The 15,450-nt window shown below is 41.8% G+C and overlaps 1 protein-coding gene across 1 annotated transcript in view; it reads right to left on the minus strand.

Annotated features, from left to right (window-relative positions):
- PAF1 (PAF1 homolog, Paf1/RNA polymerase II complex component) overlaps nt 1-15,450 on the minus strand; it is a 712,617-nt gene that overhangs the window by 468,311 nt on the left and 228,856 nt on the right. The gene's annotated exons all lie outside the window — the stretch shown is intronic.

The raw sequence follows: 15,450 nt of genomic DNA on the forward strand, positions 1-15,450 counted from the left end.
TTCGCTCTTTTCCTCCTTTACTATCCTCCTCCTTTTTTCTTTCTGATACATGGAGAGAAAAGGCACAGAAGAGTCGGAAGAAAAGGCTATTGAAGCAGCCAGTAATAATCTTAAAAAAGGACAAGTTTTGCCCAATGGTCTGTCAGTGTCTGGGACCCAAACGCTGAGCAAGCCTAGCAATCTACTGAGAGATGCTCAGGCCAAAACAGACACATTTCTCATGTATCTAACGGGGGAAATTTTTGCCCACATCCTTGCGAAATCCCCAGTCCTCAGGATCTATAACAACAATACTAACACTCTCAATACTATAACTAGTGTAAACAATTAATACAGCTAAACACCATCAACCTTTAACAACCCTACAAAAGCTATAACGAAAGAGTAAGTTTTGTTTTTTAAGGAAAGAGCAGGAAACCTAAAGGACAGAAACACTCTCTAATGTTAATAAATACTACACAAAAATCACACAAATTGTGAATACAAAGTACTTGGGAGAAGAGAAGATAAAATTTTGCCAAATCAAAGAATGATCACTAAAAGTACAGTTTTGTACCTACCATAAATGTAGATGTTTGAGGATCCACATTGCTGCAGTCCTAACTATTGGGTAGTCCGCTGTCCAGTCGGCCCGAATACCAAAGTATATGGCTGACGTCGGTCAGGGCGCATTAGACTGACGTCAGTAAGTCAGGGTACTAATGCGCATGACCGACGTCATATCCTCAGTCTTTTCTTGCCCCAGATGTCAGAAGACCCTGAAAAGATAAGGCCAAAACCAAAAACTCCAAACATACCTGTACCAAAAAGATGTACAATATATACAAAATTACCAGAATATAACCTCACCTACACAACCACCCCTAAACACAGAGGGGAAGGAGGGAGGGTAAATTGGACTGCAGCAATGTGGATCCTCGAACATCTACATTTATGGTAGGTACAAAACTGTACTATGTTCTTCATTCCACATTGCTGCAGTCCTAACTATTGGGTAGAATCCCAAAGCAGAGGTAAGGGAGGCTGGCAAATCATAAGGAAGCAGGAACTGACAACATGCCTTGCAAAATAGCTGTGGCAAAACCAGCCCTAGACTTAGAGTAGAGAGGAAGGTGATAATGCTTAGAGAAAGTATGCACTGAACTCCAAGTAGCTGCCTCCAAAATATCCTTAGTTGCCACCCCCCTTAGAAATGCTGTTGAAGTGGCAGTAGCCCTAGTGGAATGAGGCCTAATCCCAGCTGGAATCTCCTTGCCATGATGGGAATAACAAAATGCAATGCAAAACCCAATCCACCTAGAAATAGTTTGTTTTGACACAGGCTTGCCCTGCGAACCCAAAGCAAAAGAAACAAACAACTGCTGAGACTGCCTAAAGTCCTGCTCAAATAATAACGCAATTGCCTGTGTACATCTAAAGTGTGCAAAATCTTTTCCCCTTTATTTTGGGGATCTGCATAAAAAGTAGGCAAATGAATAGTTTGGTTTAAAGCCACACTAGAAACCACCTTAGGCATAAAGGAAGGATTAGTACGTAAAGATACCCTATCCTTATGAAAAATCAAAAAAGGCTCTACCGCCATAAGGGCCTGCAACTCAGAAACCCTTCTTGCAGAAGTAATGGCCAACAAAAAAGCAGTCTTCCATGACAAGTATTTCAATTCAGCAGTGGCCGCAGGCTCAAAAGGTTGTAGAGTAAGTTTCTCCAACACAAAATTGAGATCCCAAGCAGGAGTAGGAGCTCTACGTGGGGTCTTATATTCTTTGCCCCTCTAAGAAATTGCTTGAACAAAGGATGCGAAAACAATGGTGGGTCACAATCATAGTGAGCTGAAATTGCTGCAGCATGAATCTTAATGGAAGAGAAAGACAAACCTCTGTCCAATAACTCAGTAAGATATTGAAGAGCCACACTCAAATTAGGCTCAGAAATCTCCAAATTGTTTGCTGCACTCCAAAATAAAAATCTCTTCCATTTTTCTGCATACACTTTCCTTGTACTAGGTCTTCTGGCTTCCATAATCACATTTAAAACTTGTTGAGGTAGTTGAGACCTGCTGTCTTTCAAAACAGAATATGCCAGGCTGTCAGATGAAGAGAGTGAAGCTTGACATTGAGCAGGTGACCGTCCCTCTGAGACAACAGGTGTGGAATCAAGGGTAAAGGCCATAGAGGCTTCCTTATCAGACTCCTCAGTAATGGGTACCAGTGCTGCCGAGGCCAATCTGGAGCTATTAAAATCATCCTTGGCTTGTCTTGTCTGACCTTTAGAAGCACCTTTGGGAGAAGAGGCAGAGGTGGAAAGGCATACACATGAAGATTTTTCCAACTGAAAGAAAGAGCATCCACTTTCCAAGCTGTGTGATGAAACCTCTTTGTGCAAAACTTTGGCAGCTGGTGGTTTAGTGGAGAAGCGAACAGATCTATGTCTGGAGTTCCCCATGACACTGTCAATTTTGAAATACATGAAGATCCAGTTTCCACTCGTGGGCATCCATGATTTGTCTGCTTAACACATCTGCTAAGGAGTTCTGTGCTCCCGGCAGAAACCTTGCCTGAAGAGTTAGTTGCAAGCTGAGCGCAGTCTCCCATAAAATCATTGCTTGCCTGCACAATGGGTAAGAATGTGTTCCCCCTTGTTTGTTGATGTACCACATGACAGTTGTGTTGTCTGTTAGAATCAACACCTGCCCTGGAAGAAGTAACTCCTTGAAAGCCATTAATGCAAACTGGACTGCTAACATCTCTTTCATGTTGATATGTAGATGCTGTAGTCTGGCAGGCCACTTGTCTTGTATCCACTTTCCATTTAGATGAGCTCCCCAAGCAATGTCTGAGGCATCTGTCGTTAAAATCTGACTCGCCTCTGGCCGGGTCACAGAGAGTCCCTTGTTTAGGTGACATTCCTGAGCCCACCACAAAAATTCCTTTTGAATGCAAGGTATTATTTGAATGACAGTGTCCAAATCCTGGCAGTGCTGTGTCCATACATTTTGAGATACCATTGCAGCTTCCTCATATGCAGTTTGGCATTGGGAAGCACCAGAATACAAGATGCCATGAACCCTAAGGCTTGAAGGACTGTCCTTGCAGTCAGCCCGGACTGAAGAGATAGTTGATGGAAGTAAATGGAAAGATTCTTTTGTTTGTCCGGGGTTAAAAAGGCCATCTGGGCTGCTGTATTCAGTCTCACACCCAGAAAGCACATGTCTTGAGAGGGTACTAGACTGGACTTTATTTCGTTCACAGAATACCCTAGGCATCTTAGCACTGCTATGACATAATCCAAATGCTGTAGAAGGTCTTCCTTTTCTTGAGCTAGAATCAGACAGTCGTCCAAGTAAGGATAGATTTGAATTCCTTTTAGCCTGAAGTAAGCTATCACTGGAGCCAGAACCTTTGTGAATACTCTGGGCAGTGGATAAGCCAAAGGGCAATGCAGAGAACTGATAATGAGAATTTCCAGCTCAAAACGCAGATACTTCCTGCAACTTAGTCTTATAGGCACATGAAGGTAAGCTTCCTTGAGATCTAAAGTTACCATCCAGTGATCTTTGCCCAGCAGAGGTAAAAGCTGTTGTAACGTCAACATTTTGAACTTGGGTATGTCCAGATAAGTGTTGAGGATAGATAAATCCAAAATTGGTCTCCACGTGTTCCCCTTCTTGGTACTAGGAACAGGCGAGAATAAAATCCTAGGCCCCTTTCTGGCACAGGAACTGGCTGAATGGCCCCTATTTGGAGCAACAGAGAAATTTGCTTGTGAGCCTCTTTTCTTTGTAGAGGTGGAATGTCTGGCATGCCTTTGAAAGGAGGCAAGGTATGGAAATAAAACCTGTAACCGTGGTGAATGATATCCAGAACCCATCTGTCTTGGGTAATTAAATCCCAATTTTCTTTGAAAAGAGACAGCCTTCCTCCCAAAGGTGCTGCCAGGCGAGAATGTACTGGCAGCTGAAAAGGCAGGTCATTGGGTCTGCTTACGAAAGGACTGACCCCTGCCCTCACCAGAAGTCTGAGCAGGGGAACTCCCTGTCCTAGGCCTAAAAGAACCTTGAGCTCTGCCCCTACCACGCCTAGACCTACCCCTAGACTGGGAATCATAAGCAGGATAAGTCCATCCCTTAGTAGGCCAATTTCTACTAAACTGGAGGCTGCACCTGCAAAAATCCTTAACAGTTTGCATAGACTTAGCCTTGTCCTCCATTTTCTTTAAAACTGCTTCCACAGGCGAACCAAACAACACATCAGACTGCAAAGGAGCATCCAAAATCCTTGTTTTAACATGCTCAGCTAAATTCTGATCTCTCAACCAGGCATGCCTACGAAGAACAGAACCAGTGGCAGCCACCCTCGAGGAGGCCTGCACAGCATCAAAACCACACTGCAAGGAATGTTTACCCACCTGTTCAGACACATGAACTAAATCCTGCAACTCTTTACACTCAATACCTTCTGCCAGAGCATCCACCTTAGATTTCAATTGAGAAAGGAGGTAATTCTGATATTTTAACATGTGAAACTGACAATTCAACGCCTCATGGCTAAAGTGGAAGAAGTATACACTTTCTTTCCCCATCTATCCAAAGCCCTTGCCTCTTTATCAGGAGGAACAGGATTTTTAACAACAGAGGCCTTCACACCTTTAGGCCCCTGAGAGACAGTTTCGGGTCTGCCCTAGGACTCTAAAAAGATACTTATGAGCTTCAGGCACCCTATAGTACCTATCCGGTTTAACTGGGGCAGGAGGCAAAGAATCAGGATTCAGGGAAGCCTCTGCAAAACATCTTCCACCACATTCAGAACAGGAGGTATAGCTAAAGGCCTATGCTGGGGTAAAACAAGAATTCCCTAAGCCTCTTTCTGGAATCAGAGAAATCTTGACCTTCCCATTTAAAATGCTCCCTCATGGAATGCAGAGTCTCTGAAAATGAAAAATCCTCAGGAGGAGAAGCTGAAGGAGTAGAATCATCCACATCAGAATCAGAATAAGGAGGATACTCCTGCAAGTCTTCAGCACAAGACTCAGAAGCCTCGAACATTGCTCAAAACTCTCAAACTCAGGTTCCACCCTAGGCCTCTTATCAGGAGGGGGCATAGAACCTCTAATCATAGTAATCAAATCCTCTGCCATTTTAAGCATATGTTTCTTAGGCAAAGACCCTGAAGCACTAGGAGAAACCCCACTGAAGCTAAACTTGGCCTGCCTCTCAAAGAAGCCTTGGAAACAGAAGGGAGGCTCTAACCACCTTAGGAAGAGAGGGAAGAACAGCCACCTGAGAAGCCCCCTCAGCCTGGCCTACTTCCTGAGAGGATACATCCTGTAACAGTAAAGTCTCTCCCTGAGACTCCAAAGAAACACCTGGCAGAACCTCCGGCTCCACTGAGCCTTCTAAAGAACCGACGTCTGGGACTGTCGGTTCTTCCACTCTAGGCTTTGCTGCTTTGTCCTTGCGCTTTTTGTCCGAAGCGGGCGTCGGAGCATCCGACGGCATTTTATAATTACAACGCTTCCCAAAAACTAACCTGGCACAGTCTAACCTTCTCTTAATAGTGCATTTGTTAAATCTAGCACAAGAGCGGCATCCAACAACGTCGTGCTCAGGCCCTAAACAAGGTATACACAAAGTATGGTAATCCCTATGAGGTATCTGTTTCCCACAAGAAATACAGTTATTCACTTTTTCTGACATCCGTTAAATACTGAGGCAAGAAAAAACCAAAATATTCCCCAACGGGGTACTTAGCCAACTTTGATTCGGTCTGAAACTCTGACTTCAGAAACTTTCAGAACGCCAACCTGCACTCGCAAAATTGCTTCTGCATCGGACCATGCGGCAAAAAAGACTGAGGATATGACGTCGGTCATGCGCATTAGTACCCTGACGTACTGACGTCAGTCTAATGCGCCCTGACCGACGTCAGCCATATACTTTGGTATTCGGGCCGACTGGACAGCGGACTACCCAATAGTTAGGACTGCAGCAATGTGGAATGAAGAACATCTGGAATAAATCAGCCAAGTTTCCTAACATTTAACCATTCTCGGGAAGAAGCAAATGAGATCCGAGGACCTTTAGGGTAATAGGAAATTATAAGAGAGGAGGCAGAACCTCAAAGCTTGAAGATTTGAATGTTGTTGGTCGTCTGTTCTGAAGAGCCAAAGGTTGAAGCACCCAGAAAAGACAAGACTGGTATGGTCACAGTCCTTGAAACACAGGACCAACATCAATGAACAGAATCTGAAACTCAAATGCTTATTAACAACTGGATGAATAATTAACTGTTAATAGCAGGCATTTTACTGCACTCAATTAGCTATGAAAATATGGCACTAATCATTTGACACAAAGCCTGCCTATGTTGTCAATGGCTTGGAATCAACTAGCTGTCTACATGTTGGAAGTAAAATGTAGGAAGGGGAAGAAGAAGAAGAAGAAGTGGTAGAAGTAGAACAAGTAGCTGGAGTGTTTTTTAAAGGAAGACTTCAGGCACAAAGCACTGCAGGACTCATCTCACAAGAATACTGAAACAATACTGTTAAGTCTTCTTGCACAATCCTAGGAGCCACCATAAAGTGATGCACCAGACGCTGTGTATGGGGACAGTGCATGTGCATGAGCCACATGCCACTGTTATACATTGGTTTGGAAATGGGGAGGAAGTGATTAATAGCCACAGTAGCTGAACAGAAAGGAAATAAATGTACACAAATAATATAAAAATAATATGAACGGATACTATATGCTGCTGGTCCACCCTGCAGTTGTGTCCATTGTCCTCAAGTGGAAAAAAAGCATAACTGTCTCTATTCAATCCTTTTCAGCTAGACCTTACAGTACCCAGGCTGCTCATTTCATTCCGTTATGACCAGGGCCTGATCCAGCACTAGGTGACCTAGGCAGCTGTCTAAGGATCACATGCATCAAATTCAAATAAGTTTTTTTCTGCTTGTGTCTGACAGAACAATAACATAATTCTGCTTTACTGTTCAGCTTGGTGTGCATCAGCTCCAGCCTCTTTTACTGGGGGAGCTGTTAAGCCAATGCAATGCCACATCACAGAGGAAATGAGAGCCTTCTCAAGAACAGCACATGATTTAATCTTGTAGGGAGGCGTAATTACAAGAGAAATGGTCTGCAGGAAGGGAATTACATTTGTGGTAGCAATGGTAAAGAAGTATGTAATCAGTTGCAGACAGACTGTGTGTGCATTTGTTTGTTTGTATAATAATGCCCCATTTAGGGGGGACTGTCTAGTTAATTTACTTGCTCAGAGCAACACAGTAACTTTGCTAGGAGGGGACAAGGGTCTTAATCCTCTACACCAACTGCCAGGCCTCCATTAATTTTATTTTTGATCTACATACATTGCAGATAAACAGATATAGATTACAAACAAATGCATTTACATATACACACACACATCCACATATATACACACACATATATATATATATGGCCCTGTACTTCGTAGGCTGTTGGCTCCACTTAAGGTTTTCGACCCTGCTGAATTATTTTCTACCCCAGGTGTCTCCCAGTCCTCAGTGTGGCTTTTCGCCCATGAAAGAATATCTCTAAAGGACTCCTACTGTGCTTCATGCATAGATATACTAAATCTGTGCTTTAGATTTAATTTCAAAGTGTATGTACCTCACTGTATTTTAGCCATTATTGTCTTCTTGTAACATTTTGTTTAACTACCTGGCGAGCGGCAGCTAGCAGCCTACCACAGAGTTTTGTGCCCTCTCTCTACCTTCCTAGTCCCTTTGCACTTCCCCTGAACTCCCGGAGCTTTAGCCTTGTAAATACCTGTTTTTGCTTCTAGGTGGCAGCATTTTCCTTTTGTCTCTCTTTAGCCTAATGTATAGCAATTTTTTGTTCAAATAACATAACCCTCCTTCCAACCTCAATTTCCAGCCACTATTCTCTCTAAACACTTCTCTGCCCTGTTCAATGTCTAGTCTCTAGTAAACGTCTTTGCAACTCAAATTCTGAGCACTTTCCCTATAGTCTACTCTCCTCAGCTCTGTTTCCTCAATTCACTGATGCACTCTCTGGTTCTCCTCTGCTTTGGCTCTACCCGCTCCGTTCGCCCTGCGGGCTCACTCCGCTCCCCTACCCTACCCCCAAATCCCACACACCCCCAGTGGTCCCAACCATACACCTCTCTAGCCACTCCCACACCCCTTTTGTCCAATCCCTACCCACATCTCATTTAAGGTATTTCCTACCTTTTTACCAGCACTCCTCCCTCTTTATAGCATACATCACTTACTCACACTACCTTCAACTCCTTCTTTACAATGCCCATTTCTCCCATATCACAATACCTAAAACCCCTACTCCTATTCTCAATTCTTCCTTTCCTTTTCCTTCCCTATATCCTAACTGCTTATGAACATCTTTACTACTCTAATTTCCACCAACCCTCTAAACAAACATCCCTACCAGATTTATCAGCCATCCTTAAACACATTAACATAACATCCATAACCAACTATCTCCTCCCAAAGTATCATAGAGTTATCCATATTACCTATAAATACTACCAAGTCAAGAGAACTCATAACCTACTGAATCTTTCCCTAACTCACAAATCTCCTTAGCTGGCTTTCTAATAACTTTCCTCAAGAAACCACAGTGCTAGGTAACTTTAATATAGACTGGAATACCTGTAATACTGATAACCCAACTAACCACATAAACTTAGATGGCTTCTCCCAAACTATCACCTCACCCACTAGAATCCATAAACCTACCTGTAAAGAAAGTACCTTAGATTGGATTCTAATAAATACACACTCCCCAACTTATTTCTCAGACATTATCCCAGAAGACATTAGTGATCACTCACTAACTTATATAATTAGACAAAAAGAGTAATATTCCTTACCCCTCAACTTTCAGAACATCTCGCTTCAAAAAACATTTCAACCCTGAACACTTCCGAAGTGAACTTAGTGTATGCAACTGGTCACCCCTAAAACACTTCCAGCTAGAGGAAGCAGTGGCATACTTCAATTTAAGTTCCTAGAAATCTTGAACTACCATGCCCCCTCTTGCACTCTTAGAAACAGAACAAAAACAGCACCATGCCTCACTAAGGAAACTAAGCAAATAATGATATTAAGAAACACAATTTGGGCCAAATGGCAAACTTCTAAAGACCCATCTGATCATTTAAAATTTAAACAACTTTGTAACTCTACTAAAGCATCAATATTATTAGATAAAAGAAACTTCTACTTTCAACTTCAACAGACCAATCAACACAGTCCACAAAAATTCTGGTCAGGTATCAATAGACTCCTACATCCAGGCAACTCTAAGACACCAACCCCATCAGGTATTTCCCAAGAGACTCCCAAACAAATTGCTGATACATTTAATATACTCTTTACTGAGGCCATCCAGTCACTTGCTAACTCGCTACCTCCTGTAACCTCTAATCTACCCACATCCTTAACTAACTTCCACCTACTTTCCAACTACAACCTGTCCCTACATCCCTCATCTGCAACCTTCTTCAAAAACTCAAACCTTCTACCCCCTCTGCTGACCTCTTACCTGCTAAATATCTGCAAATAGCAGCTAAAGTTGTAGCTTATCCTATCTCTATCCTAATAAATAGAACCATAACAGAAGATACCATCCCATCTATATGGAAAGTCTCCCATATAATCTCCCTACACAAAGGTGGCAACTTGACTAAACTTTCTAGCTTTCGTCCAATTGCCCTACTCTCTCCCTTAGCTAAAATCATGGAAAAATGCATTCAACGTAAACCGTTAGACCACATTCTACAAAATAGACTATTAACTAGCTCTCAGCATGGCTTTAGACCCTTCCACAGCACCACTACTGCCCTCCTATCTTTTTCAGACCACATTAACAAAAACCGTAACAATAACATCCTCTCCTCTGCAACCTTTATTGATCTCTCAAAAGCATTCGACATGGTTAACCACGAAATATTGTTGAGTATTCTTAAGTCCCGCTCACTTGATACTCAAGCACATCAATGGTTCAAGTCCTACTTGGATAACAGGCAACAAGCAGTGCTTTGGGACAACAGTCTATCCACCCATCTTCATGTCACTCTTGGTGTACCCCAAGGTTCTAGGCCCTCTTCTATTCTCCATCTTTATAAATGATCTAAATATAAGTATCACCCAAGCTACATGCATACAATATGCAGATGACTCCACATTAATATGCTCAGCTACAGATCCATTTGAACTGCAGTCCCTCACCCAAAATGTCTTTGAACTAGTAGAAAAATGTTTTTTTTACAGCATTGTCTTCTCCTTAACCCCAAAAAGACTAAACTATTGATCTTTACTCCTACACAAAAGTTCACCCCAATCGACCTCATTATTAAATCTAATAATGGCACAATCACATCTCAGGACACTACCACTACACTCTTAGGAGTAACTATTGACCACAACCTGAACTATGATACTCATATCAATACTACAATAAAATCAGTTAACCGCAAACTAGATTCCCTCTATAGAATTAAATCCTTCCTTACTCCCATAGCTAGAAATACTATTGCCCATACCCACCTTATCTCCACCCTCTTCTATGCCTCTCCTATATACACAAATCGATCTCAAAGCAACCTCAACAAACTGGCAATCTCCTACAATAACACTGCCAGATTTGCTACCAGCTCCCCATTCAGAACCCACCACTGCCAAAATCTAAAGCAACTGGGTTGGCTGGAACTGCCTAATCAAATTATATTCCACCAACTGATTATTGCCCATAAAACCCTTCATCATCCATTTAATACACCAATTCTCACAAGTCTAATCAGCCCATATAAAAATCTCACAAACTAACGCTCAGCAAATAAACTACTGGTATCTAGACAAAAGCCCAACAATAAAGCAGGAGATTTTCTAACACTGTGGGGAAAAAGATGGAACCTTCTACCTGTTGAACTCGCATCTCTTTCTTCAACTGCACTATTCAATAAGAAACTCAAATTATACCTTACAACCCACTGGCTATGTTCTTGTACTAACCCTGACCAAGATCTCTCTTCTTGTCATCCTAGATTATAGCACCAATTTAATACTCACTCTATAGCCACTTTAAGACCACTACCTTCTTAGTTAGACTTTTTATACCCATGAAAGACTGTATTGTTATTTTTCTGCCTTACAGCTAAGTCACTGCCCTCAACTAATTCTCCAGTCTTGTACATATCTATTCTAGCTACATCTTTACTAGCTAGGCTACCCCTTGGCTGCTGTGTGCTCCAGGCCCCTGTGCTCCGATCATATCTTGCCTACCTTCCACTAGGAGATTATTAACCAGCAGGGAACTAAGGACCCATCGCACCCATCCAGCTGTAACATCACCTCATAAGTGTAATCCTGTGCTCTCCAAAGAAAAGAAATAAGAGAGTATGTGTTATTCTTAATACTGGCTTTAAAGCTACATCAGTAAACTACTTAAATCCTTGTTGTTGTTAACTGTAGCCTCTCAGCCTGACCACCCAGTAGCCAACCCCCCCCCCCTGTATCCTGTAGTCACAGGATAGTCCTTCTCACAAATTTAGCTTTCTTATCCTATCCAAATAGATTGCTTCTCTAGCCCTAGTCTAGCCTTCCCCAGTCTTTTACCTCTGATGTAGTTAACCTGACTGCCCACTAGGTGGCAGCCTCTTCCCTATCCCTTCCTATAGCCCCCCTTCCTTGAAAAGCTCTGTTCTTCTTAAACTGATTTATAGCCTTCTTACTACTGACCCTACCTATAACCTGCTCTGCTCTAATCTCCCACCTTCCACCGCTACATACTCTTATACTACTTCTTACTCTCCCTATACAGATCTCAAACTTACATACCTCTGCAGGCAGTATTCAACAATCAGAATCCCACTGATTGTTCACCTTGACTGTTTCACTCAACTCTCTCTTCCTCATCTAGTGTATTCCTAACATACATCTTTCTACTAACCTGTTTATTATTCCATTCCCTTGCCTCTATTTCCCTGCCTGTACCATATTGCATTGCCTCCTCCCTTCAATACCCCCCCCTTATTACTTAATGAACTTACACCCTTCTCACCATTCTTCCCTACTCTAGTCCCGCCTTTTTCTTACCTGCTTCTACCTCTCTTTCCCCTCCCCTGTCTACCTCATATCCTCCTAATATCTTATATATAATACCCGCCCCCCCCCGGCGCCATCTTTACTAGCTAGGCTACCCCTTGGCTGCTGCGTGCTCCAGGCCCCTGTGCCTGTACAGTCATATGTAAGTGACTATCTCTGTGTTTAATAGCTTGCAAACTGTTAATGTTATCAGCTTTATTTATCTGTGTTCTTAATTAATTAAGAATGTTCTTAAGTAATGTGCTGTAGGATTGTATGTTAATGTTATCAGCTTTTATCTGTGTTCTTAATTAATGTGCTGTAGGATTGTATAATTACTACTACATTGTTGGTTTACAAGCTACTATCATACCAGTATTAGCGTTTGTATAAAATAGGTGAGATAGGACATTCCTGTTTACCCAGAACTTGCTCTTACGGGTTTTTCATGTTTTAATTACATATCTAGCCTTGGAAATTTATCCACTAAAGAATACTATTGATTGTTCATGCCTTATATAGAACCTACATAACTTTGAGTGGTGGATCTCTACTTAAATAATAGCAAGGTTTTTATTCGCCTGCCTTCCCTCACTCTGACTCGCAAATTGTGGTGGGAGACATCACTCAATGTTAAACTAATCAACTTTGAAGCTGTCTTGGCCAGCACCACGCAAAGGTAATGGCGTTTTTACCCCTTTAACCGTATTTACAGGCAACACGCATTATATGCGCTACTGATAATACGCAGTACTTCAGGTGGTAGACATATTATCCACTTGAGTTGACACAGCTATTACCTATACCTCCCTCTACTTTTTACCTGTAAAACGTATTTAAAATGCTAATGTTAACACGCAGTGAACTAGAGGGTAATCCTACTCAACATTAAACCGACTTTGCGATAACCACTCTGCTCCCACTTATCACCAGTGAAAATGCATTACATGTGCTTCTGCTACCATGCAGTGAACTAGGGGGACGTCTTATTCTATATTACAGCCGACATAGCTATAATGAATCAGCTCCCATTTTTATCACCGGTAAAACGCACTTAATGCGCTTCCGTTAATATGCGGTGAAGCAGGGGGTAGTCTTACTCCACAATAAAGCTGGCATAGATTTAATCAATTTGCTTCCTTTTAACTACAGAAATAACACATTAAATGCGCTTCTGTTAATTTGTGGCTAACTAGAGGGAAGCCTAACTCTGCATTAAAGCCGACATAGTTTTTGTACCTATTTTTGTCTATATAAAATGCTAGTCGCACTCCTAACACAGAGAGTGGTTAAAAGGGTAAGGTTGACTTTCTTCTTTTCCATACTATTAGTTTAATACTTGCGTATAGCATCTAAAATATATACCCACTCTTCTGGCTAAATCCTTAGCTTACCTATAGCTCAGTAAGTGTACTCTAAGCAAACTGCGTATCTCACCTCCACTTAACAGTGAATAGATGCTGAATCAGTAGGTCTTTAGTGCCCTTTTCTCACACATTTTACTAAGCGACTGCCTCGTACATTAGCCAAATATTATTGTCACAGAGCTTCTGCAAGCGACTGCATATCTGATTACCTATACTTTGCTATCGCAAGTAGCTTTTAGATAAAATAAGCCACACTGATTTATTTGTTCTTCTCATGCTATTTCTAGACTAAATTGTGACTTTACGAAAGACTGTTGTAACATATGAGGCTTTGTTCATAGTCTTTTTTGTTTCAATTAGCACCAAACTGTATAATGCTTATTCTATACTGCAACTGTCTTTTTGGTCTGTCGTATTTAATGGACTGCTTCTAGCTGTGCTCTTCACACAGAGTGGTACCTTTAAAAGTTACTGCCTGTAACAGTGTTTCATTACTCCACGGCAATTGTGTAATGTTGAATAATAATTGATTGCAGCAAGATGTTATCTTTTTCTTCTCCATTTCCAGTGATATGAATTGTTTGCTTCTAAGTGATTAATTAAGTATTTTGCCTAACAATTTTGCCGTGTGCCAACTAATAAGTTTTTTTTGTCTCTCTTTTTCTTTTTTCCTTTCTCTCCTGCTGCTGTTTTGTTATATATCTGCTCCTACCTCTCCAGCTTGCCTACCCTCCACTAGGAGATTATTAACCAGCAGGGAACTAAGGACCCATCCCAACCATCCAGCTGTAACATCACCTCATAAGTGTAATCCTGTGTTCTCCCAAGAAAAGAAATAAGAGAGTATGTGTTATTCTTAATACTGGCTTTAAAGCTACATCAGTAAACTACTTAAATCCTTGTTGTTGTTAAATGTAGCCTCTCAGCCTGATCACCCAGTAGCCAAAACACCCCCCTTGTATCCTGTAGTCACAGGATAGTCCTTATCACAAATTTAGCTTTCTTATCCTATCCAAATAGATTGTTTCTCTAGCCCTAGTCTAGCCTTCCCTGGTCTTTTACCTCTGCTGTAGTTAACCTGACTGCCCACTAGGTGGCACCCTCTTCCCTTTCCCTTCCTATAGCCCCCCTTCTTTGAAAAGTTCTGTTCTTCCTAAACTGATTTATAGCCTTCTTACTATTGACCCTACCTATAACCTGGTCTGCTCTAATCTCCCACCTTCCACCTCTACATACTCTTATACTACTTCTTACTCTCCCTATACAGATCTCAAACTTACTTACCTCTGCAGGCAGTATTCCACAATCAGAATTCCACTGATTGTTCACCTTGACTGTTTCACTTAACTGTCTCTACCCGCTCCGTTTGCCCTACGGGCTCACTCCACTCCCTTCCCTACCTCCAATTCCCACCCACCCCAAGGTTCCTACATTTATTTTTACTAACCACACCCACATCTTCTTTGTTCCACTCAATTAACACACCTTATTACCACTCCCCACCCTAATTTACTTACTTACCTCTCCTAACCTTATCATATTTCCTCCCAATCTTTACAGTTTCAATTAGCCAACTACTACTACTACACACCCCTGTCTATTACACATCTCATACCAGGATTATGGCCAAAGTACCCTACCTTAATAAATTAAAGCTCATAGCATTTGCCTCTCTCCTACCTCCTCTACTAAATTACCTATTTATTAACCTCCTATGAGCAACCATTACACCCAAACCATCTATTCCCCTCGAAATTAACTTCTACACCACTACTAGCTATCTCCCAACCCAGCTTTAACACCACAACTAGCCCCTGCTACTTGCAAGCCAAATATCACAGACTAACCCATATAAAGTATAGTAACCTACAAACAAGAAAACTACTTTATTTCTGTAAATTTAACAACCCGACATATAGAATACTCCACCTAGCCCTGCTAGATGGGGACATTCATCCTAACCCCGGCCCAAACA

Source organism: Protopterus annectens, chromosome 1.part0 (assembly GCF_019279795.1).
Source record: "Protopterus annectens isolate FY-2018-M chromosome 1.part0, PAN1.0, whole genome shotgun sequence".
Classification (NCBI taxonomy): Eukaryota; Metazoa; Chordata; order Ceratodontiformes; family Protopteridae; genus Protopterus; species Protopterus annectens.